Below are 21,040 nucleotides of genomic sequence, written 5' to 3'. Positions count from 1 at the left end.
TTCAGTTCCTTTTTGATCTTTGATTTCCAAATCAAATTCTTGTAGCAACAAGATCCACCTTAGGAGTCTAGGTTTAGCATCCTTTTTTGTTAAGAGGTACTTAATGGCAGCGTGATCAATGCAAAACGATTATTTTAGCTCCGACCAAGTAGGAACGAAATTTATCTAGTGCAAATACTACTGCTAAAAGTTCTTTCTCGGTCGTGGCGTAATTCATTTGTGCTTCATCTAGAGTTCTACTCGCATAATATATGACGTGAAGTTTTTTATCCTTTCGTTGTCCTAAAACAGCGCCTATGGCGTAGTCACTTGTGTCACACATTATTTCGAAAGGTTCATTCCAATCCGGAGTCTGCATTATGGGTGCGGAGATCAATGCTTGTTTAAGTGTTTGAAATGCTTCTAAACATTTATTGTCGAAGATGAATTCAGCATCTTTCATTAATAATCCGGTTAAAGGTTTAGTTATTTTAGAGAAATCTTTAATGAATCGTCGGTAAAAACCGGCATGTCCTAAGAAACTTCGTATTTCTCTCACAGTTTTCGGAGTTTGGAGGTTTTCGATTACTTCTATTTTGGATTTGTCTACTTCAATTCCTCTATTTGATATGATGTGTCCTAAAACAATTCCTTCTTGTACCATAAAGTGACATTTTTCCCAATTAAGTACTAGGTTTACTTTTACACATCGTTCTAGAACTCTTTCTAGGTTTTTAAGACATTCTTCGAAACTTTGTTCGCATACGGAAAAGTCATCCATAAAGACTTCCATGATGTTTTCGAGAAAATCGGCGAATATTGCCATCATGCACCTTTGGAAGGTTGCAGGAGCATTGCACAAGCCAAACGGCATTCGTCGATAAGCGAAGGTACCAAAGGGACATGTGAACGTTGTCTTTTCTTGGTCATCAGGATGAATTGGTATTTGAAAGAAACCTGAGTAACCGTCTAGATAGCAGAAATGAGAATGCTTGGCTAATTGTTCTAACATCTGGTCTATGAATGGTAAAGGAAAATGATCTTTTCGGGTTGCTTTGTTTAGCTTCTTATAGTCAATGCACATTCTCCATCCCGATTCGATTCGTTTGGTTATAGTTTCTCCTTTTTCATTTTCGATCACTGTTATACCTCCTTTCTTTGGTACTACGTGTACAGGACTAACCCATTTGCTGTCGGATATAGGATATATGATACCTGCCTCTAATAACTTCGTTACTTCCTTCTTCACTACCTCACTCAGGATCGGGTTTAGTCTCCTCTGATGTTCCCTAGAAGTTTTACAGTCTTCTTCTAGCATGATACGGTGCATACAAATAGAAGGACTTATCCCTTTAAGATCGGTGATGTTGTATCCTAGTGCGGTTGGATATTTTCTTAAGATATGTAGGAGTTTTTCGGTTTCGAGTTTTCCTAGGTCTGCATTGACTATCACTGGTCCTTCAAGTTCTAAGTCTAGGAATTCATATCTCAGATTTTTGGGAAGTGTTTTCAGGTCGAGGGTTGGTTTCTTAAGGCATTGCGTAGGATCCGATGTTATTGCTAAACATTGGTTTAGTCTGTCTTCTACACGATAGTCGGACAAATCGTCATTTTCTAATTTTGTTTCTTTTATGCATTCCTCGATGATATCCATGAAGTAACATGTGTCATCTATTGCAGGTGCTTTCAAAATTTTGGAAAGAATGAACTCAATTTTCTCTTCTCCTACTTCGAAAGTGAGTCGTCCTCGTTTTACGTCTATGATAGCACCGACGGTTGCTAAGAAGGGTCTTCCCAATATAATGGGGGTAACTTCATCTTCTCTTATGTCCATAATTATAAAATCGGTGGGAATGTAGAATTGACCTATGCGCACGAGAACGTTTTTTCAAGAATTCCTACGGGATATCTAACGGAACGATCTGCTAATTGCACAAACATTTTAGTTGGTCTTAATTCTCCAATTTCAAGTTTCTTGCATATGGACAAGGGCATAACACTGATACCGGCTCCTAAATCTCGCAAAGCTTTGTCTATGACAAATTTTCCTATATGACAGGGTATAGAGAAACTACCAGGATCTTTAAGTTTAGGAGGCATATTCTAGATTATTGCGCTACACTCAGCAGTGAGTGTAACGGTTTCGCTGTCTTCAAGTTTCCTTTTATTAGATAAAATTTCTTTTAAGAACTTAGCATATGAAGGCATCTGTGTAATAGCTTCTGTAAAAGGAATCGTGACGTTTAATTGTTTCAGTAGGTCAACAAATTTTTTAAATTGGCCCGCGTCTTTGGATTTAATTAGCCTTTGAGGATAAGGGATAGGTGGTTTGTAAGGCGGCGGAGGTACATAAGGTTCTTTGTTTTCTACGGTTTCTTTATTACACTCTTCCTTTTCCTTAGGTCTATCTTCTTCCTCAGTTGACTTTTTAGAGTTTTGGTTCTCAATCCTTGGGTCAGACGGTCCTTCTACCTCTGTTCCACTTCTCAATATAATTGCATGAGCGTGGCCTTTCGGGTTAGGTTGGGGCTGTCCAGGAAAGGTACCAGTTGGGGCAGCAGTAGGCGCTTGTTGTTGAGCTACTTGCGAGATTTGTATTTCCAGCATTTTGTTATGGGTAGCCAGGGCATCTACTTTACTTGCTAGTTGTTTAATTTGTTCGTTAGTGTGTACATTCTGGTTTAAGAACTCTTTATTGGTTTGCTGTTGAGAAGCTATGAAGTTCTCCATCATGATCTCCAAATTGGATTTCCTAGGAACGTTATTGTTAGGTGTAGATGGGGTCGGCTTTTGATATCCAAGAGGTATAGCTGGGGCTTGAGCAGGAGCTTGACCTGGTGCGTATAAAGCGTTGTTACTTTTATATGAAAAATTAGGATGGTTCTTCCAGTTTGAGTTATAGGTATGCGAGTAAGGATTTCCTTGAGCATAGTTCACCTACTCTGCTTGGATTCCTGTTAGGAGTTGACAATTTGTAGGAGTGTGACCTTGAATTCCACAGACTTTGCAATTTTGAGTTACGGCAACCACGGTGGCTGGAGGTGATACATTTAAACTTTCAATTTTCTGGGCAAGAGCATCCACTTTTGCATTAACATGATCAAGGCTACTTATCTCGTACATGCCCCCTTTTGTTTGAGGTTTTTCTACCATTGTTCGGTCGCTTCCCCACTGATAATGGTTTTGGGCCATGCTCTCGATAAGTTGATAAGCGTCAGCGTAAGGTTTATCCATAAGCGCACCACCGGCGGCGACGTCTATTGTTAACCTTGTGTTGTACAAGAGACCATTATAGAAGGTATGAATTACTAACCAGTCCTCTAAACCATGGTGTGGACAAAGTCTCATCATGTCTTTGTATCTTTCCCATGCTTCGAAAAGATACTCGTTATCTTTCTGCTTAAATCCATTTATTTGGGCTCTTAGCATAGCTGTTTTGCTTAGAGGAAAATATCGGGCAAGAAAGACTTTCTTCAACTCATTCCATGTGGTGACTGAGTTGGAAGGAAGAGACTGAAGCCATCTTCTAGCTTTATCTCTTAACGAGAAAGGAAAGAGACGAAGTCGAATTGCCTCTGAAGTGACACCATTAACTTTAACAGTATCAGCGTATTGGACAAATACGGATAGATGAAGGTTTGGATCCTCGGTAGGATTTCCAGAAAATTGGTTCTGTTGCACTGCCTGCAACAGCGAAGGTTTAAGTTTGAAGTTGTTTACTTCGATTGCGGGTGGAGCAATACTCGAATGCGGCTCATCTTGCGATGGAGCAGCGTAATCTCGAAGAGCACGAGCTGGTTCTGCCATCTCGGGTATCGGCGAAGGAAGGAGATTTTTGAGATCAGGAATTTCGATTGGAGGAAGATTGTTTGCAGCACGATACTCCCGAATTCATCGTAAGACTCGGAGATATCGTTCAACGTCGTTGATTCGTAAGTAATACGGTTCGCCTTGTGAGCGAGTGTGTGGCATACAAATCAACGAAAAAGAAGGGAAAAATAAAAATTGCCTTAGTCTCTACAGCGTAACAGAAGAGTTACGATATCGACTAAATAAAAGTCCCCGACAACGGCGCCAAAAACTTGATCGCGACTTTATGAGTCTATTGGGGTATTAACTGCAAGTGCACAGTCTAATCACGTAGTTTTAAAAGATATCGATCCCACAGGGACTTAATGAATCGATATACCGTTTTTCTAGGGTTACTTCGTAAAGCTAAGGCGGATGATACTTTGATAATTAGGGGGGGGGGGGAAATAAAACTAAAATTGGATCTAGATTAAATATCAAATAACACGGATATCGGTATGTAGTTCATCATAATTAGGGAATCAAATCTTCGTTGGTTTCTTAGTTTTAAAATAAGTCTTTTCAGTAGACACTATTAATTAAAAGTCTTTTCTCAAACTCTCGCTCTATTGAATCAGACTATGACTTTATATTAACGTACGCTCTCACTATTTAGTTAAATCTAAAATCACTTTTTGAAAACAATAGAATCTATAGAAACTCTTTTTAAGAAAATACTAATTGTTTAAACGCCCTCGTCTCAAACTCTCGCTCTGTTGACTTAGACTATATGATTAAACTTAAATGCTTAACTCTCGTCCTCACATTTAACCTTTAAAAATAATTTTTGAAAATGATTAGAATCTAATTAAATTTAAAAATTGCTTTCGCCCTGATTTAAAGTTAATGTTCAATTTACACTGTCCAGTTAAAAGTTCAAACCGTCGTTCTATTGATTTTAACTTCTTTATGTCTTTTACTCTCGTACAAAAACTTTGGTATTAACTCTGTAAATTGAGACCAGAAAAAGAGTGACTATATTTTGAAATAAATTTAAACCAACTCAGTTTTGTTTCCTTTATTCCGCTTACTTTACATACCAATATCTAAATTAATTAGCCGGACATGGCAAACACGCATAAACAATAATCATGCATAAATACAGCCATATCAAACAGACAATATAAATAAACAGCAGCACAGAGCATATGTAAATTAAAACAATAAACCAATTAATTAATGAACCTGGTAAATTACTAGAAATCTTGGTTTTGTTCCTAGCTTCGATGCTCGAACACTCCACCACAAGTCGGTTGGATTTGTTCTTCATAATTCTTGATCAGACAGGTAAATAAAACAAGGAAATAAAAATATTGTGATCTGACGTAAGGTTAGATCCAGTGAAAATTACACAATAGTTTCCGGTGTAGAAACTATTGTGAGAAAATAAATTGAATGCTTAGTAAATTAAGCTAGCAAAGAAAAGAAAATAAAAATCAAAGAAAATAAAATGCTGAGAAAATGGAATGCTGAAGAAAATATATTGTTGTAAAAATATTGCACGGCGTCCGGGTTCAGAAGAAATTCAATTGGATCCCTTGAGGTCTATTTATATTCATCCATAAAGTATCCGTTTCCTCAAAAGCATCTTCCATAGGGTTTTTCAAGCGTCAACGAGTCCAAGAGGAAAAATAGGAGCGAACTGCCTTCTGTTACGCACGTCAATGCCAAAAAGTAGGAGTGGGGTGTGTGACGTCCGTCACACCATATGTTACGGTCGTATCACTAAGTAGAGGGGCGTGATGCTCGTCACATGCCTGTGGCGGTCGTCACAACCATTTTCCTTGTAGTTGGCGTGGGCTGGGCTTTAGTGAGATGCTTTCCTATAGAATCCTCTTTTTGCACCCCTTTTTCTTTCCCTTTCACACATGCTTCAAATAATGTTACCTGAAATAAATAATAATAGAATACCAAGTAATATCGAATAATATAAAATAAATCGAATCAAATAACACTATAATTTAATTAAATCAAGTCCAAAAGTGTGATATTATTTCATGTTATCACTCAGGAACTACTTCCAGAAGTGCAAGCACTTGCTTCTCTCTATTTTTCGGAGTTGAACTTATGAGAAGAAACATTAGCTAAGAAGAGATTGTCTAATGTCAGATATTTCAATATTCAACAAAGCATGTCCTTTGAAACTTTAGCTCTTTGGTGAGCAACATAATATGCAATGAACACAAACAGACAACCTTTGCCGTTTGAAGGCCACTCTTTTGTTAATCCGTCATCACCAACACTAGAGGTTGTATCCGATGGAGCAGCATTCATATCAGTTATCTGAATAAGAGCATCCACTGTATTCTGAACCAGAATATTTTCAGTTTCAGTAACACTATTATTTTCCTTGGTTTCTTCATCAATGGCTTTGTCAGCTGAATCCACTGAAGATGAGCTGGAATTTGAAATTTTATCTTCCATGAGAGTACATCGAAGGACATCTAATGTAGCTTCGGTGTCAAACTCTAAGAGAAGATATAGATTCAGGTAAGGTTGCTTTGACACGGAATCTGAAGCAGTCCGTGAACTCATAGCATTGGAGTCCTCTATCAACTCTACAAGCTCTTGCATAATCTCAGGAGGTAGAAATCCAAGCATGTCCTTTAGAATATATGGCTCCAGAAGCTCCAAAAATGTTTTTCACTGTTGGACATGAACATCCACGAACTTGGAGAAAATTTTATCAAAAAGGATGTCTGTTTGTTTTACATGACAAGCGAAACTCAACAGCAACTCCACCAACCCGGGTATATTGTTCCTTTATTTCAGAGTGTACTAAATTAGTTCTACTATTTGAATTATTGGATTGATCAGGTTTTCCAATTTGGTTGCAGAAAGCTACTGAAATGTAGGAGAACACTTCATCAACATATGATGTAAGCAACTCTTCCAAGAAGGGCATTATAGCCTCATTGTTGGGTTGAGTGTCAGAGAAGACCACCTCACTGTTCAGTTTTTTCCATCCTTCATAATCTTCCCATGTTTTCATATTTGGTACACAATGCCCCTGATAGAAAATGAAGATTGCAGCATTATGCAGTTCATGTTTCGGGTTAATAATGAGAATTAGAAGATGACGATGGATGTTCTGAGCCAACTCTGTGGTTCTCGTTCTCAGGTGTTGTCAGTAGGTGCATCGTCTTTTTGGTTTTTTTAATTTTATTCACGTATGTTGTAAGAATAATATATGGTCCAAAACAGGTCGACAACAGTTTATGAAAATCGTTCGTTTCCATCCCGCAGGCCTTACAAATTTGCTCATGAATGTGTTTGCGCTAAAGATCAAAGATCACACTTTTGTACTGGTTGCTTTCAAACTTAGTTATGGCTCTGTTATGAATATGACTTGGTTGATGCTACTGTGATTTCATTATGGATTTGTTGTAGGGTTTTTGTGTATCAACTGAAAGCTGATATGTGCTTCGATCTTTTGCAGCCTGCGAGCGTCCACATAAGGGCAACATGAATACTGTTGCCATGCTCATTTGAAGTAAACCACTGCATATCATTCTTAGTAAATTCTAAACCGTTTAGAAGGCGTGATTTGGCTGCAGTCACGTAAACCTCTTTTGCGAAGCGAACATGCAACCTCCAAGAATAACCTTCCTTTTCCAATTGTACAGTGCGAATGGCAGTATGTGGTATCAAGAATTAAAGTATTGATAAGGCGTATCAAGAAATAGGTCTGCTAAAGAACTCCGTCTAATGTGTTCCCTCTTCATCGCAGCATCTGTGAAGATAATTTGATCGGGCTGCACCCCTTGTGCAACAGCATATGCCCTCAGTCTCATTTCGCCTGCTGCAGGAAATTTCAGGAGCCAAAATGCACTGTTGGGCACACGTTTAAGTATATTGCACCATGTATTAAATATTTCAGGATCCTTCAAATTGAGAGAATTTCACAAAGGGTTGACCAGGAAGCTTTTTGATTCTATCATTCTCTTTGACACCCTTTTGAGAATCAGCAACGACATCAATGTCCTATGTATTTTGCTTTGTGAAGACTGTCAAGAGTTCCAACTTGTTTGTTTTTTCGTGGATTCCAATCACAAAGTGTGAGAAAATAATGAGAAAGGATAGAAGAAGAGAAGTTTTCATTTCTTTACTCATTGTGTTTTTCTTCAACAGTATTTTGGTGATGAGATACTTTATCCACATGCCATGTAAATGGATGAATGTCGTAATTGAAATATGAATGAATATGTGTATGGATGAATGGAAGCTTTCCAATGTGAATGAAATAATGTGAATTCAAATTTGAACATGATAATATAAAAATAAAAATGTGAATGCAAATTTGAACATGATATATAAAAATAAAAGATGGTATATAGATGGAAATCTCCTTGAAAGGGAAAATGATGTTCCATGAGAGACAAAACATGGATTGAATTTAGACATGAGAATGACATTCCAATTGATTCTATCAAAATGTATCAAACATCTAAAGCCAAATGGAGAGGTAAAAATCTAATGATCATGGAATGGAAAGTAGTGGCAATGTCTAAACAATCCGTGTAGGTGGATAGATTCGTGACCAGATGAAATGGTCATGAGGAGGAGAGAAAATGAATGATTGATCGAAAAAATTTCAGGACCAAAATCAGGGTATGACAAAAGTATAATTAATCAAATGGTAAAGTGTTAAACTTACTTTGTTGTAAATGGGAATATGAATCGGTTCTCGTTTACCGGGGCGAGTGACAACATTCTTGACCAACCCCATGCTTGTAGCAAGTACGCACATGAATAAAAAGTACAAGTATTTTTTTTTGGAACTTTTACACATTGCACTATATAGATGGGTCAATACATTTGAACCCCAACTATATGTGCTTACCTTATTAATGTTGCGTAATAATGGTAAATACATAATATTTACCGTATTACCAGTACTTTGTGGAAATAAAAAATTACCAAATAAAATCATAATATAACACCGAACTTTATTTATTTTTTCGTACTCGATTGATTCTTCAGACGATATTATACTCGCATAATATTGTTTAAGATATTTTAAATTTATACCTTGCCCCCTATCTTGACCAGATGACTCTCCATCAGCTTGGTCGTCACGCAAAGGGGAACCCAATAATTCATTGTAGATAGAGTTGTCCTGGTTAACTCTACCATTCATGGCCTTACCATCTATACGCAGACCCAACAACATGTAGACGTCCTCATGTGTGATGGTACACTCAACGAAAGGAAGGTGAAATGTGTGGGTCTCGGGTCTCCACCTCTCCAACAAAGCAAGAATGAATTTGTAGTCCACCGAGTACGAGACTATGTTGAGGAGATTTCCAAAACCACATCCTCTAATATATGGTTCTATCAAAGGATCGTGGGGTACATATTCATGTACACGACATCGAAATCACTTTTGGTCCTAATAAAACATAAGTAAGAAATAAAATAAGAAGAAATAATATATAATAAAAACATAGGTAAGAAAGATATACGAAATAAATATGAAATAAGTAACAAGAGAGTAATAACATACAAATGTCGAGATATTATCGAGTGTTCCTCTGTGTTCATCACCCATAGTCAACAGGTACATAATGTTGTAGATGTTAAGTGTGGTAAAGATAGAGTGTTGCAGAGATAATGTTTAGTGTTGCAGATGATGAGATATTGTGAATTGATGCCCTATTTATAGATGAGGAAGTCTTTACTTGGTTTGCAACCTACGCAACATGTGATTGGATGCATGCATGGCATGATTGGGTTCCGATGAACCTTCATCAGATATATGATACAATCCTTATGTGCAAATGCAAGGATCTTTGAAACTAGGAGACACATTTCGCACAAAAGAAGATTGTGTAAAATTCATTAAAAAGTTTCACATGGAACTATTAGCTGATTTCAGAGTTGATAGAACTAATCTATTGAGGTACAAAATTTATTATCCAAATGAGCACTATCTTTTCAGGTTGTCAGCTTCGTACCGGAAGAGGAGTGATTCTTGGGAGATTGGATCCATGGGTCCAGTTCACACATGCATGCTCACAAACCCAATGCAAGGCCATCGGAAACTTAGCTCACAACTAATATACGATGAAATATTATTTGTCATTGGCGGAAATCCGTCGTTAAAGGTGAGTACAATAATCTCACATATTTTAGTACAATACCACTACACTCCATCATATAGGAAGGCTTGGATAACTAGGACAAAGGCTATTGAAAAAGTGTATGGCAATTGGGAGGAGTCTTACAAATAACTTCCAAAATACCTGTTGGCTCTTAAACAATATGCTCCAGGGACTATTGTCAAGTTGGAAACGTTGTCTGTATATACACCAGACGGGACGTGTGCTATTGGAAATGGAATATTCCATCTTCTCTTCTGGGAGTATCAACCATGCATCATAGGGTTTTATTTCTGTAAACCTATTATACAAATTGATGGTACATGGTTGTACGAGAAATACAAAGGAACGTTACTGATGGAAGGGGCACAAGATGGTAACAACAACATTTTTCCAATCGCTTTTGCCCTTGTTGAAGGGGAGACTGCTGAGGGATGGAGTTTTTTCCTAAGAAATCTCTGATTGCACATTGCACCTCAACCTAACTTATGTTTGATCTCCGGCAGAAACCCTTTAATCATCAGTGCATATAATAACATTGATAATGGCTGGTAGGATCCTTCTTCGACGCATGTCTTCTGTATTAGACATATTGCTCCGAATTTTATGCGGGAGATCAAAGACAAAACGTTGCGGAAGAAGGTTATCAACGCAGGTTACACATTATCATAACCTTCTTTCAAACACTACCACGAAGAAATAAGATTGTCAAACGCAGATACAGTACGGTAGATTGACAGTATTCCATTGGGGAAGTGGACTAGGGCATACGACAACAATCAACGTTGGGGCCACATGACAACAAATCTTGTGGAATCAATGAACTCTGTCTTCAAGGGCATTCGTAACCTACCTATAATCGCTTTGGTGCAGGAAATATATTTCAGGCTAGGGGCGTTGTTTGAGACCATACGTTCCAAATGGAGTTCAGTATTGCAATCTGGGCAGTTGTTCAGTGATGCTTCAATGAAATTCATTAGACACGAAGCTGCCAAAGAAAACCCACACGTGGTCACGGTGTTTGGCCGTACTAAAGGTTGGTATAATGTTGTCGAGTTCATGGATCACAATGAGGGCATATCGATGGGACAATACAGAGAGAAACTAGATAGAGGTTGGTGCGACTGCGGAAATTTCTAAGCCTTTAGTGCGCCCTGCTCCCATGTCATTGCGGCATGTTCAAAGGTTTGGAGGGATTCATCCTACTTATTATCTGACGTTTACAAAGTCACCGACCTATCAAATGTTTACAAAATTAGTTTTTCCATAGTGACAAAAGAGGATTACTGGCCAGAATATCAAGTGGACATCGTCTGACATAACGAAGTTATGCGAAGGAAGAAAAAGGGTCGCCCAAATAGCACCCGTATTCGAACCGAAATGGATACGGCGAACAAAATGGTTAGATTATGTAGTTCATGCCGTCAACCATGTCATAATCGTACTAACTGTCCTAGTGTTGGAATTAGCACAACAAGATAAATTCACATGTACCTCTGTTGCAATATATGAAAACTAAACTTATTTTATATTTTAAGTTTGTGAGGAAATATCATTTCATAAACAACAACACAAAGAACTACAACTACTAAAATACCATTAATATAACTAAGCGATTACAACCATCAAAACAATTTTGAACATATTATGCATCATCCTACGAACGTCTTTGTCAGTCTTAATATCCACCCATACACGCACTTCTCCATTTTGGTTGAACGTGGACTCGAGCCATTGAATCCTTCTAATCCTTTCACCATTAGCAATTTCCCCTTCTAACCAAAGGTCCAACGTCCGATTAAGACTTTCGAACGTATCAATATTCCCAAGTCGAATCTTTATCGGAGACGCGACGGCGGAAAAGGTTAAATCGACATTTCTCTTGTGAATGTGAAAAGACATGGTTAAACTCAAAAAGTTGAAGAAGATTGGAGTTGAATGAAAAAAAATGTGGTTGTAGGGTAAAAGTTGTGTGAAAAATATGGCTGAAGAGCGAGGTATTTATAGAAGAAGTATAAAAATGCATGCGCCAAAGGGATAGACGTCACACATGTCAACACATACAGGCGTCAGAAGCATGGGCGCAAGCACATGCATGCGCCAACACCTTGGGTGTCCTGTGTAATGCTTCAAAAGCATGCGTCAGTGGTGCTGACGTCTCCTCTTGTTTCAAAATGGACGCTGTTTTAAAAGATGATTATTTAAAAAAAAAATAATTATTTTGAAATTTCTTTTAAAAATAATGATTATTTAGAAAAAAAATAATTAAACTAAATTCTGAAAAATCACCAATAATATTATAAATAGCTTACACCACCGATTAAAAATCACACTAAAAATAACATGATTCATTTGCATATGAATAGCTGCTGCACCGCCATTAATTTCATCTACCATCTCTTTGTTGAGACATTAATGGTAAACGGTGAGAAATTTATTGTAAAATTATTGCATAAGATAAGGAAAAAATTAAATGCTCTGAGCTCATCATTTTCTATGTTTGTACATTATGTACAGTACATATAAATATAAATGTAGAAATGTGAAAAAGAGTAATGGTATAAATACAGTACATAATATTAATCTTTGTGGTATAAGATAAACTTAGAAAGTTACTATTCTAAAATTTAAAATGAGTGAAATTAAATTATAAGATCCAAAAATACTTATTAAATCTCATATATCCTACTTTTGGATTGTTTTATGTTTTTTTTCTAGATTTCGGATGGTTAAGTTGAATATATGAATGTCCTACTTTTGACCGGCCAGAACAATTTGAAAAATAAATAATCACATACTATAAGGAAATAATTAAATACTCTGAGCTCATCATTTTACATGTTTGCACATAAATTTTAAGAGTGTATAAATGCTCTGTAGGTGGGATATATAAATAAATGGGGTCCAAAATCTTTTTTGAATAGAAAAAGAATCTGCAATCAACTTGCATTGTGATATTATATTTCTTGAAAGACACAACATGTATTTAGACTCATACATCTTTCCATCACTATTATAAAAAAAATATTTTTTAAATTTATTGAAAAAAGATTTATTTAATTATTATTAATACATTAATAATTCAATAAATTTAAAAAATTTATTATTGTTTATAATAATGTCAGAAGAATTCTTTTTTGAATTTTTTATTCAACTAATCAACCTTTTTTTTTAAAAATTCTCAAAATAATTCATTTTTCAGATTAATTTTCAAACTACCCATCTTTTAAGAGGTGGCGCCAAATGAATTCTCTAAATTATGCACATGGTGTTGTCAATACAATTGGCGCCCATGTGTAAAAAAGGAGAGGGCGCGCCGATTGGTCTGACGCCACTGTGTATTGCGTATGTTTTTTTTGTATAAATAGAGGTGTTGTGTGATTCATTTTTCCACATCTCTTTTCATTATATTGCAAACATGGTTCCTCTTTGTCGCCGCTATGGAAAAGTGATTTATTCGAGAGACAAGCCTCCGATGGAGATGCTAGGGAAGTGATGTTTGGACCAAATGATATCAGTTTGATTGTTGTAATCCATTAGAAATGTTGTTTTTAAATGTTGTCGCGCAAAAAGGTAACTGTTGACCAAAAATCAACTATTGACCAAAAGTCAACTATTTTATAAATGGTCAATTTTGTAGCCTTTGTACATGTATGGACTTTGGATGTGATTGTATGAAATGATATTTGATATTTGAATGCATTGACTGTTTGAAATGAATTGTATGGATATGAAAGATATTGAAATGAATGAACATGATAACATGAATTAATGGACACGGATTTTGATGAATCAATACCTAAGGACCATAATGGACAATGATTAGGACCTATCCAACTATTCATGGACCAAACACCAATGAAAATTGCATGGAATAGACTAAGTGATGAACTTGATGAATACCTAATCATGGATCAATGGACCTAACCATAACTTGGATGAACAATGTCAAGCATGAAACAAAAACTCTAGCACGACCTAAGATGTACAATGAACTAGGTCATAATCAAAGATTCATGGACCAAACAACAATGGCAATGCAAATGGCATGAATGACATTGGCCAAATGAAATAGGTTAGGCACGGACTAGGCATGAGGATATGATCAGATGCAATGTTAGGGATGAATTGAATCAAGTGGAAGTTGTGATGCCTTGGAAATGGGCTTGAACCAATGAACATAGACAAGCAAAAGATGAGCATGTATGGCCATGAAGTGAATGCTAAACAAACCAAAGAAACCTCCATAATAGATCATGAACAAGTGGGCCTTGAATGGATCTTGACCAGGCAAGTGAAGCATACACAATGGATGATATAATAACCATACGGCTACCAAACACCACAACAATCATTTCAACCTTTCCTCGATGCATCATTCACACCAATGTCTCCCTTCAATCGTCCTGGTCACCCTCCAATAACTCAAACACATCCCAACTACTCTGGCATGAGTCACGAACTCATCTATGGCGGTAGCGCTTCATTGCAGGTGGTGGTGATGTTCCTGGGCCCTCAAATCCTCAAACACCTTGGGTGAATCATCAACATGGGTTAGGGCTACGCATTTGGGTAACTAGGGGATGTGGTACTAGAGGTCGGTTAGGTCATCTCGGTCAATGACATTAGTCTTTATGGTATTCGTATGTAAATGCGTATTAATATTAATATCAATTGGTCAAATTTCGACTTTTATCTAAAATGTAAATTGTTTTTCAAAAAAAATTACACAACACACATAGGTGTCAGACCAATTGGCGTCTCCTTTAAAATCTAACACACAAGCGTCAATTGGATTGACAACACCATGTGCATAAGTCAATCTAATTGACGCCACCTCTTTAATTTAGAGAGCATGCGCCAATTCATTTGGCGTCACCTCTTAAAAGTGGGGTAGTTTGGGAATTAATCTGAAAAATGGGTTATTTTGATTTTTTTAAAAAGTGGGTTAGTTGAGTTAAAATTTCCTCTTTTTTTCTGGTTGCCCAAGACTAACTTGGGGATGATCACAAACTTTAATAAAATAAATTTAAAATAATTAAATGATATGTATTTTATGAGTACATCTCTAAATAAATTTTAAATTTAAAAACATAATTGATCCATATAAATATATTATTTTTTAATTTTATTTTTTTTAATTATTTTTGTTTAATTTTATTCTTTGTCAATATTTTTATATTTAATTAATGTCGTGGTACTTTAACTTAATTTCCCTCAAAAACTATTTTGTTAGTTTATTTAATCAATTTTATTAATTTTTAATTTTAAATATCTTAGGTGGGATTGTATTGTTTAGTATTTTACTTTTTTTTTTAATTTAGTGAAGGTTGGGTAATATTGTTGGAGAATTTCATAAATGATAATTTACTGTTCATTTGTTTCATGATTAGATATATTGAAAAGATTTTGCTAAAATTTGAAGAACTCTAACTTTGGGTGAGGTGTTAGTGTTCTTGTTGTCATACCCTAATTTTTAACCCTAAGGTCCCACATATCATTGGCATCCTTCCATACAAACAAAGTCACCTCTTGGTCCCTTTCTCCCTCATCTTTGGGTTTTTCTTTCTACAGGGATCATCAAGCACTTCTTTGTTAGTGTTTTACCTTTGTGTTTACATGTTCATTATTCATCTAACCACTAATCAAAATAGAAAAAATATGTCTTGCTTCCTTAAGTTTATTGTGCAAGGTAGGACTTGTCATCAAGAGTATTGAACACGGCTCCTCAGCTAGGCTTTGCGTTGATTCATAAAGTTAAAGTATGTCCAACCATTGATTCTCAAGGGGACTATCTTTCAATGCATGATCTCTAAGGTTCTAAAGCACCTTTAAATCTCATTCTGATCAAGAGTACATCAAAGTTTCGTTGCTTACTTCTTAAGAAAATCAAAGGTTCATGTGCTTATTTCCATGTCTTCTTCAATAAGTTACCTCAAGCTTTGAGCAATCTAATCAAGATACATTCAAGGACACCTTATTTTGAGTTAATATGATCATCCATTTTCTTTGAAATGCAAGGAAAGTCCAAGTACACAAGTTTGTTCCATGTGGTTTGACCAAAAAAGTCAACATTTGAAGTCAAAATTTCAAGGATCACAACTCCTTTAATTCTCAACATTTTTGAATGCTTTCTTTAGCATCTGACTCTTCTCATTATCCTTTACAACTTCTTCTTACATGACAAGAGCTAATTATGCTTGGAGGATCATTAAACGTTTGGATACATTATAAGTCATTTGTGGACTCAGTGAAATTTGACCTATTTTCAAGTGACTTTTTCCCAACTTTCAAGGATTACAACTTCTTAAGTTTTCAACATCTGAGGCTGATTCTTTTTACACAATATCATTTATGATGCCCTCTACAAGTTTACTTCAATGATCAAAGTCAAATTATGCTTGGAAGACCATGGAATTCATTGAAACATTACAGGTCATTTTCAGGCATTTGGGACTTAGATTTTTCTAAGTTACATGATCAGTTTTTCATGCCAAGTTCAACATGCCACAACTTTGTGCTCAAGCATCCAAATGCAACCTTTCTTGGTACAATGTAATCTTTGTTATGATGTCAATACATTGCAAAAAGAATGGGACCAAAAAGCCTCATGAGCAAGATGTCCCATTGAGTTGAACATGGTGACCTAGAACTGAAGAAATCACCATTGCCCGAAATTTGAACTTCGCTAATCTCAATTCCAAGCCAAATCAATATGTGTTTTGGACCTAAACATGTTTAACCAAGTCTCCATAAGTTAATTGACCCTTGACAACATATCATTTGACTGAGTTTTGATGGACTGTAAGTCACACTTTTCTCACATTCTGATCAAATTCGTTTTGCACGAATTAAGCTTGATTCAACACGTATTTGGATCCAAACACATTCCTTATAAATAGAGGAAGCTACTACATTCATTTCCATGATTTTCAGAGCCAAGAAACTCATGCTGCAACTTGAAGTTTTCTATAAAAGTTCAATTATCGTGTTTTAAATTCCAGCTTATTTCAACCAATTTATTGATTCCATTAGCATATTCGACATCTTCTGAAACTTTTGCAACAATTCCCAAGCTCCGAGACCTTCTAAAATGCTCTAACCAGATCGAAATTCATCAACTTCTGATCATCATTTGGACAAGGTAGTTTTGAGCACCATTTGAACTCAAACAAGTTACCACAATGTAGTCTTTCAATCTCTGATGCTTTCCCCTAACTTATCTGGTGTTGATTGATTGTGTTCATCATTTAATTTTATTTTTCGTAGCTTTCTTGCTTCTGAAACTTTTCTGAAATTCCCCGTGCTCAGTTTAGATAAATGAATTTAGAGCATAAGGTTGAATTCATGATGAGGAGGCGATCACATTGGTGGTGGTCTCAAGATCTGAATTTACCAAACGATGAAAATCTGATGAGGGGTCATCGGGGAAGACGACCGGAGTTTTCTCAGGTCATCTGAGTTTGTTTCCACGCTGGCTATTTGAAATATTCTATTTGGTTCAATTTAAATGCAATCTCGTGTTTCATTTCAGCTAAAATTCCACAGTGTGCCCTAACTTGAGGAGTGTTGGATCTGGCACGTCAATTAATGACGCTTGATCCAACACTCTGTGTTTTTTTTCCTGATTTTATTTCTTTTTCTATTTTCATTTTTAATTGCGTTTTTTTAAATTCATAGAAAATTCATTTTACATCCAAAAAATCCAAAAATAATTTCTAAAATTCTCTTTTATTTTTCCCATCTAATTTTTATTTTTCCACATTTTATTTTATTGATTTTCTATTTTTTGTAGGATTTCTCTTTTCTCTTTTGTTTTAATTGGTTAAAATTTTTTTCTGCATTTTTAAATTTTGAAAAAATTATTATATGCTTCTTATTTTATTTCCAACCTTCCATAATTTTCTTGACAATTTATTTGGTGTTTTGAAGGACTTTATGGATTTTTCACTTTATTTCTAATTTTAAAAATACTTTTGATGCATTTTCATTTCATTTAATTTCATTTTATATTTGTTTGACCTTTGTTGACTTCTGTTAGCCTTGGATAATGTTTTGTTTTGATCATATGTCTCATCAAACTCAATGGATCTTGGGTGTTGATGGGGTGAAAACCATAATCCACCAAAATGGATGATTGATTTTGATGATGACTTGATCAAACCTTTGATCCAATTTGGGTGTGATCTCTCTTTTGTGCTTGAAGTATGGATTAAAGTAATGGACCATCCTCCTAGCACTATGAAGTATGGATTGAAGTATTGATTGAAGTAATGGACCATCCTCATAGCTTTTGTGCTTGATCATTCTTTTTTTCCTTTTTGTGTGGGATGACTTTATGAGAATGATTTACATATCATTTCTCTAGTATGTATTAGCGCAAAAATTACTATTGACCAGCCTCAGATAGTTGCGACTTCTACATAAGTCCAATTATGGTTGCTTAACATAACACTAAATTTGTCCCGAAAGTAAGTCATTTTCATAAGTGAGATTGTAAGTCTCTTACTCCTCATGGAATTGTGTGAAAATATTGCTTCCTTTTCATTTATGAGAGCTAGTGGCATTCTTGTTGATTTTATCCAAGTTGTAGCCCTTCTCATATATGATGTAAAGACCCATGTTTTTCATGCTTGTGAGTGAATAGTTGAGTGTTCTCCAAGAAATGACAAAAATTGTCTTTCCCTTATTGACCACTAACATCATCTACTAACATTTTATTGTATTAACTTTTACTTCGATGTCATTTACCTTATGCTTTTTACTTTTTTTCCATTTACTTTATGCTTTATTTTCAGCATCCCATATCAGTTTATTTGTGATTATGTTATTTGTTCTTTGTCTAGTTGGACTTTCATTTCCTTTTAAAAGACATTAATAAAGAAAAAACCCTAAAAAAAATTGGTTCTCTTGATTTTATGGACTAGAGGTTACTATCCTTAGCATTGTTATGGAGTTATGGACTTAGAGTTAGGACTTTGACCTTTGCTTTGGGAGATTGTGATTTGAGACCTTGGGATTCATCTGATACCTTTGACTTTGGACTTCTCTGTGAAGATTTGGCTTGGTTATTTTGGTTTCATCTTATGCATAATTATTCTTTGCTTATTTGATTTGCTTGAGGCTTAATCCAAAGGAAAGGATTCTTGCTTGACTTATGTCATACAACTTGTTATCTCTTGGTTAGATATTTCCTCCCTAGATTTTACTTTATGCTCTAGGATAGTCTCTTTTTCTCCTCTCTTTCTTTAATTTTTAAAATCTTCTCTCTTTTTCAAAACCTTCTTATTTTTTAAACTTGAACCACTTTCTCAATAAACCTTGACTTTTGTCAAGTGATTTTCAAAATCTTTTCTTAATAAATATTAATCCATCTGAAGTATATTCAAACCAATTTCAAAAGACTTAAAAAATGTATAACTCACTCAAATCATTTTGTGTCGCTTTGTGCACTTTTCCTTATAAAACATTTCCCAAAGTTTAAAAATGAGTCATTTCAATAGTTGACATATAATTCTCCTATCCCCATAGTATTAATGATAATTATTTTTCATCTAAGAGAGCTAGTGGCATACTTGTGGATTTTTATCCAAGTTGGAGCCCTTCTCATGATGAGGCAAAGTTCTCATAGTTGTGGATGACTAGTTGAGTATTCTCCTTAAAATGACAAAATGTTTTTTCATTAAAAAAGAATTTAAACAAACATATTTGATATTTTTACCATGAACTACGAGGTTTTGATCCTCCATTGCACTTTGTTGGTACGAAGGCATGAGATTTCAAAAGTCTTGGCAAACACAAAATTAAGAAAAAATATTTCTTTTCCTATCTCTCCAATCTTTTGAAAACAACACCTTTTTCAAACTAAAATGTACATATTTTCAAAGAGGTTCTGATGGAGTACCGTAGATCTTTAAGGTGCTTATACCTTCCATTTGCATAACTAACCCTAGACCCTTTTCTCTTTTTATTAGTTTTGTTTTAAAACTTCTTTGAGTTTTGTTCGTACATTTTCCCTTTTCCTTTGAAAATTATAAAAGTGTGGTGACGACTCTTGCTTTGTGAGTTAAGTTAATCAATAGCTTAAACTCAAATATTTTACCGCTACAGAAAAATGGCGACTCAGCTGGGGAGTAGTCCTCAGTGGGTTTAACCTATCTTTGTTTATGTGTATATATTATGATTTTTGTTGTTTGTTATTGCTTGTTTTTCTTGGTGCTTGGTGATCTCTGTATGGTGAGATAAGTCCTATAACCGAACATGAGTGCTCTTATGATAGGAGCATTGTATAGTCTTGTTTAGCTTACGTGGAGTTAATCCTTAATAAGATAACTTGAGATCCCCCACACAGTGGAGGACCCTTTAGGATTATTGATGTCACACGAGTAGTCATCATTGGCATTAATTTTTCCGACCTGGGAGCCCGAGAAGCTGAGGACTTTAGAACCCTTAACCCATATTGAACCTTTAGGATGTAGTGCGGTGGCTATTCAGGTGTAGACTTGAATTAGTTGTTACACGATACTACACTCGGACGAGTTTCTCTTGAGAATATTATTGGTTGGCGAGTAGCCGTTTAAGCCGATAATATTCAAAAGATGGAATTATGACTCTGGAAACTTTTTAAGAACCTTGTTCTACAGGTGATTATTGATGCGCGCTTTTCGCAAGTATACGAACGTGTCAGAGTAATATAAAAGATTGTCGAATCCACAGAGACCAAGTGTCAATCTATCGTTACCTATTGTTATGGTGTTTATCAAAGGCAATCAAAATAGATGTTTTTAGAGTGTGCAATGAAAAGTAAAGTGTTGAATAAAGTTCAATTAATAAAGACAGGCTCGAATGTAATTCACATAATCAATTAATAATCCAAGTACTTGCTAATAGAATTACTTATGGGCAGTGTTTCCTACTTTGAAAAGAACCAATTTAACAGGAACTGTCGCTTTCGCGTATTCAGAACCAAGTTATACTCCCTAATCAAACCCTCTTATTGTCACTTATAAAAAGGCGCGCATTGTGTTAAAGTAGTAAACCTATTTTTAAGAAATATAGTATCTTGACTAAGTTGAAAAGTATTTTAACCTGAATTTCTTAACCAAAAGAGG

The 21,040-nt window shown here is 35.5% G+C and overlaps 1 non-coding gene across 1 annotated transcript; it reads left to right on the top strand.

Moving 5' to 3' along the window:
• The first annotated feature begins 3,301 nt into the window (after positions 1 to 3,301).
• Positions 3,302 to 3,408, top strand: LOC127133020 (small nucleolar RNA R71). Its single transcript, XR_007807020.1, has one exon. It is a non-coding gene; the product is annotated as a small nucleolar RNA R71 (small nucleolar RNA).
• Positions 3,409 to 21,040: the final 17,632 nt, after the last annotated feature.

This window comes from Lathyrus oleraceus, chromosome 3 (genome assembly GCF_024323335.1).
Source record: "Lathyrus oleraceus cultivar Zhongwan6 chromosome 3, CAAS_Psat_ZW6_1.0, whole genome shotgun sequence".
Classification (NCBI taxonomy): domain Eukaryota; kingdom Viridiplantae; phylum Streptophyta; class Magnoliopsida; order Fabales; family Fabaceae; genus Lathyrus; species Lathyrus oleraceus.
This window is presented reverse-complemented; position numbering and strand designations above follow the sequence as displayed.